General features: G+C 38.7%; 1 protein-coding gene across 5 annotated transcripts in view; it reads left to right on the top strand.

The window, feature by feature from the left end:
* Positions 1-6000, top strand: part of ERC1 (ELKS/RAB6-interacting/CAST family member 1) — a 315358-nt gene that overhangs the window by 8228 nt on the left and 301130 nt on the right. Inside the window, exon 1 of one of the 5 annotated variants that reach the window (XM_026070416.1) lies at positions 226-243. The exons of the other annotated variants lie outside the window; for them this stretch is intronic. The gene's annotated coding sequence lies outside the window, so the exon portion shown is untranslated. Of the gene's footprint in view, positions 1-225; positions 244-6000 lie in introns of those variants that run through there. 5 annotated transcript variants of the gene reach the window in all.

Genomic DNA, 6000 nt, shown 5'->3' with positions numbered 1-6000 from the left:
CGGCGGCGGAGCGGCCGCATCGCCCTGGCCGCCGTCCTGGCGGGTGGCACGCGTGCGGGCCCGCGTCCTGCCGGGCGCCGCCGCTGCGCCGGCGCTGGCTGTTGTTCTCCCGGTGGGCGCCTTGCCTGGCACGGTCGCGGGTCTCTCGTTCTCTTCCCCTTCTCGTGTCTTCTTGCCTCCGTCCCTGTTTTAGTCTGTCCTTGGGAAGCGTCTGCTTTTGTTGTCTCAGTCACAGCATCTAAGGTAATGAGGACCAGTGTCTTTTTACCTGAGCTTTGGTGGTTTTCCTCCTCTTTTTTTTTTTTTTTCCTGTGAGTGACGAGTAGTTGCATTTTATTTATTTTATTGAATCCACTACAAAGTGTCAGCTGACATAATGCTTTGTTCCTGAGTCTGCAGCCATCCTGAAGCATGGGTCAGGGATTGCTGTCTTTCCACATCTGTTTCATTTGTAATGTGAACTCTAAATTCTAGTTATGAAAATATGCAGATTATTTTACTTGGAAGTTAGAAGCTTGTGTTATGGTTCATGCCAACAGGATAAGAAGTGGTTTAAGTGAAACCCCAGTGGAAATGAGAGAAATTCAGGGATAGGAAGCAAAGGTGTAGAAACATCTGTGGCAGTGGAAAAAGAAGTACAGAAGCTAACAGAATAAAAGCAAATGGACAGAAGTAGAATTGGTCCTAAAAACCAATGTATGTTTGATGCTTTATCCAAACTTGTTTTGGGAGCATTTGATGTATGTCAGGTGGTTGTAGGTAAGTAATATGTCATTTTAAATCCAACAAGTTGTAGCCAAAAAAAAGTTGTCTAGTTTGACTGCAGAGTTGTGATTCTTAAACAATGGCCAATCACGCTAGGATGTCTGAAGCAGTAATCTCCACCAGCTGCTTGCCCTCCTTTTCTCCCAAAGGTTACTGCATCTATAGCAGTAAATGGCTGAATCTCCTTCTGAGCTACTGCAGTTTACAGCCTGACATTAACATGAAGCTTGTTTTGGTATGGTTTAGTGAAAATTGCAACAGCTTAGATGCATGCCCCAATTCAGGGTCATGTATGAGTCAGCACCCTTACAGCTATATCAAGCAAGATTAATAGAAAAAAATTACCCTCTTGCCCACACTATTATAAGCAGGGTTGGTAGTACAACAACTGAATTTTATCAATAGGTAAATATCCAGACTAAATGACTATTTATTAAATAACAAAGGTGAGACAGCTGTATTGAATGTATTTTAGTTTTAGAAGCATGGTTCAGAACTTTAGTATAGAGTAGTAGTTCCCTGAATAGCTGGGTTTATGACTTTACTATATATTCCAGAAATCTGGAATTGTCTGACTCCATCAAGCTGTAAATGGAGTTGCACCTAGAAAAAGTTTGGGACCTGGTGGGTAAAACATCAGTATATCATAATACTTGATATAACTTGGACTTTCCCCATATTATCCAGGAAAATAATTTAGCTCTCCTTAGATCAGTATAAGGATGTTAGCAGTTTATCTTCAGTTTGGGTTTCGATTATCTGGGCTTTATTAAATCATCATATTTTTCATAAGTGTTAGCATTGTTTCTTTGATCCTGTCATAAGCTCTTTATTAGATTCTGTTCACATAATTTCTCATGTCTAACATCTGGTTAATGGCTTGATTGGTGCACCCACACGAGAAAAGAAAGCAAACAACAAAAAAAAACAGGTTTGGTATTCGCATGGCCAGCTCCTTTTTATTGAATTGCAATTCTTGATCACGAGAGAAACCTACTTCTGGCTGAATCTGCCACATTCTCAGTTCCTGGTAGCAGCTATCTGTGGTGCTATATGGAGAGAATGTTTCACCATGCTATTGCAACTAGCGCACCAGTTCCTTGCTGTTATTGCTTATTTTGTGTGCTAGGATGCTCTCCTGCTGTTCCTGCCCTGTGCCTGACCCCCATCCCTCCATTTTCAGACTATTACTTTGTAAGCATATTCCTCAGAAAGCCTCTCTTGGTATGAGAAACTTGTTAAAACACTTCTCTGGCTGAGCTACTTGAAAAGTATAGGTAGATTTAAAAGGTCTGGCTTATTTTGTTGGAGTATGGTATGTTCGGAACTGTATGGGTGCGTGCAGCTGGTCAGATAATCAAACCAGTTGCTAGAATTAAGAAACAATAATATGTGTTTTTGAATGTTGCTGGCTCTCCTGCAGTAAGAGCACTTGGGGTGATTAGGATTCTACCAAACAATTGGTGTTTGTTTAAGCTAAGAGTGAAACYTTGCAGGGTTCAGTGGGCTGCTGTATGTCCGTGGTAGGCCATGAGAGATTAGGAAATCCAGTGCTGATTAAGAAAGTGATGTTTTCTAGTTTGCAGGTTGTGTCAGTATAGCTAATGCAACTTTGTTGTCAGGGCAAGATTTTGATGAGAATTCTTTAAATGGAGCATGCTTTGCTTTGACTAGTGGTATTATCTGTGCTGAACTTAGACTAGTTGTCTACATGGATTCACTAGTACTTCTAGGTACTTCTGGGCTTTTGAACTACTTTTATCACTTTTAGCATTGTGTTTCTTTGATTCCACTATTGTAGTGGGAAGTTGTTGGTCATATGTCACCTGGGGAAAGAGACAAACAGCCACGCATGCGGGCACACAGTACCTACTGGCTGTGTAATCTAAAAACTGATAATCAGGCTTTAAACTTTTTAGCATTAGAATGACAGAAAATTCATGTCTACAAGTCTTTAATCTTCTAGGTGATTAGAAGGGCACGGGTTATTTTAGTTGGAGCTAATTCATCACTAGTAAGTTCATGTACGTGTTCTGACTTCTGTTGCTTTTTGTGTTTTGCTATTATTTAGAAAGAAAGATAAATGTCAAATTGTATTATTTTTGTCTGTTGTTTACTTTAAATTTAGAGACTTACAGTCAGCTCCGATTCACTGCACAGCACAAGTCTTGATTTGCCTACCTATGTCAGCGTTAAGAACACAGGACTAGGGGGGACCATGTGGGTCATTGGGTCCAATCCTGGCAACCCAGGCAAGAATCTGGAATTGAGAAAGGTCCATGATATATCTGCACCACATGCCAATCACCCTATGACAATTTTAATGCTGACAGCAAGAGACTTAAAGCTATAGAGGAGAACAGGTGCTTGAACAATTTCCAAGGCTTCTGCCAAACCTGGAAAGTCTTTAAATGCAACTTCCAGGTATTCTTAAAAAATGTGTCCCACTCTCCTGAGGAGGACAGAAAATTTTCTAAAGGTACACAGCAGCCTGACAAAGGGAAAGATGTTGCTCTAGCACCTAAATTTAGTGACCAGGGTAACCCTTAGGTATGTTGTGAGCAGAACTGCCTTTGACTGATGAGAGATGTTAGAAATAACTGTGGCACCTTCCTTGTGTTCTGCCTCTAGTTGAAGCCAAGCTCCAGAGCTCTTTTAAAAAAATAAAAAAATAAAAAAAAAATAAAAGTAATAATAATAAAAATAAATTAAAATCCTTATAAGCAAGTAGTGCATAACAAAGAGTATAAATATATGTAAACAAAGATTTAGCTAAAATGCATACATTTTTATAATAATAATGACTATCTCTTTGTGGTACTTTTTTTTTTTTCTTTGGTGGGGGGAAGATGATGTAAAGGAGTGAAGTGATGGTGAAAACATACTCTTTATGCTGATAACATTATCTACAGGAACTGTAAGAAACAAAAACTAATGTCAGTGGAAACTGCGTCTTCAAACAAGCTGCTACAGAGTAGAGCACRTTCTGCCTTTTCATTTGTGTACTCATTGTGGAGTAAGTAGATCTGGTGAAAGAAAAACATATACTTGAGGGTGATTGAAATTAACTCGGAAGCCAATAGATAGTTCTGGCTCCTGCTTAGAGATTCATGGGTGGTGTATTCTGACTGGACTACTTTCCAGGAATAGAAGAATGGGAAGCACAACTATGTTCAGGAAAAAACCCAACACACAGACACAGATATCAGGATGTTTCCATGTTCTGTGGTGACTTATAAAGATCATACATGCCATTTATGCTAACCTTTCAACTTTAGAAAGTATATAACAGGACTGTCATTTCAGGTTAAAAAACAAACAAACAAAAAACCCCTACTTCTTTGACAAATGGCTGCTGTTTTTTTTCCCTCAAAATATTAGGGTCAGAGTTTATGGATTCCTACCTTTAACAAAACGTGGTTCTCAGTATGTCAGTCACCTAAAGATTCTCAGTGACTTTTCAGAGATTTTTCTGGGAAGACTTCTCTGTGTATATATGGTTGGAGAGGAAGAGAAATGTGTTAAATCACAGCTCTCATGGTCAGTGAGACAGAACAAGAGCACTGTTACTTTCAGTGAACTTGGCAGATGTTCAAGTAGGTGAACTTATTTAAAAAAAAAAAACTTTGAAAAGGATTGGACACAAGCACATGTTGGTGCTTTGGCATGAATTCTTGTACTATGTATCTAGGAATGAGAATCAATCATAGTATGAACAGTTGCTATTTTTGTCTTTTTTCCATCTTAATTTTGTTCACCCGTTTCTCTCTCTTGCTGTCAAGGCCATGAGGATAAGAATATTTTGATATGGATAAACAACTTGAATTCCATGGATTCAATGCCTTGTGTTTAGCATTGGTTGGCTTGTAAACTTCTGTCCTTTTTTGTGTTGTAGTCATTAATTTAACAAGAAAAGCAGTGAGCTTTTTTTTTTTTTTTAACCTTCCAAACAAAGTCAAATGCAAAATCTATAATATAGTACTAAGACAGATCCTGCACATTCTTTATATAAAGTAAGGTAGCAGCTCTAGCTTTTGTGGTTTGTGGTATGCACCAGAAAGTAACAGTAGTTCACAACTTCTGTCTTCATTTTGGTTCATGCCCTCTAAGTTGTTCTGAATTTTGTCTATTCTCTCATCATACCTATACCCTGCCACTCAAACAGTGAGTATCTGGCAGGTTTTTACTGGGATGTAACTTTTTTTTTTTTCTTTTGGAATCAGAACTCTCCCTCTCCCTTCAATTCTGGAGTCTGGGTCCCTTTTTGTAACATAGTAGTTCTCATTCTTGATTAACCATTACAGTACAAGTTATGAAAATATAAAGATTGGTACTTTTATTACTGAAGTTCAATGTGTCTGCTATGCTATATTGTCTGATTAAGATAGCTCTTGTAAAGGCTGACTCTTCTGTTGCTATTATAGAACTGAAATTCAAAGCTTTCCTTGTACAAACAGGGGTCAGTGCTACAAGAAAGTTCAGTGTTCTGGGAACTGAGTGTATGACTTCCATTATGCTGATAGGAAACACCAGAAGAGTTACTGCACTGTAAGATGTACTTTCCTGCCTAGTTTATGATCAAACTGTTTGATTCCTGACTGTCAGGCACTGGCAGTGTTGCAAAGTTCACTCCGTAAATGTTGTCTTTTGGCTTATGTCGGTCATGAACAGAAGCTGCAGAAGAGAAATAAGGAGAAAATATTACTGTCTGAAGGTTGCCAAGCTTATTCTTAAATTCTTTTTCTTTTACAAATGTAAAATGTTGTTACAAATGTTGTTACAAATGTAAACAGATTTGCCTATGCTCCTGCAGTATGTTTCTCTGTATCTGATTTCCTTACTAACCTATATATAATTGTCGTGGTACTACTTTTTCCCCCTAGAGTGAGGGGAGTATGGGAGGCTTCGTATGTTTATATAAAAGAGCTATTCTCCAGAGGTTAACAAAATGTCATGTTAATGACGCTTAGTTTTCTGTCAAGCATAGCCGAGGGTGTTTGCTCTCTGAGCTGTTGGTTCACATAAAATACTGGAGATCAGAGTTGAGCATGACAGTGTTGATAAACATATCTTGTTTTGTTGGATTCTCTGCCTTGAAATTGATATTAATCTGATCCTCTCAATTTCTTACATTTGTAGCATGCTGGAAAGAACTAGCTTAATTGAAACCCACTGAATCCTTGGACAAGACTAGTAAAGCTGAATTGGAGGCGTGTGGTGGGATTTTTGTTGTTG

Source organism: Apteryx rowi, unplaced genomic scaffold, assembly GCF_003343035.1.
Source record: "Apteryx rowi isolate R43461 unplaced genomic scaffold, aptRow1 scaffold_31, whole genome shotgun sequence".
In the NCBI taxonomy this organism is placed as follows: Eukaryota; Metazoa; Chordata; class Aves; order Apterygiformes; family Apterygidae; genus Apteryx; species Apteryx rowi.
This window is presented reverse-complemented; position numbering and strand designations above follow the sequence as displayed.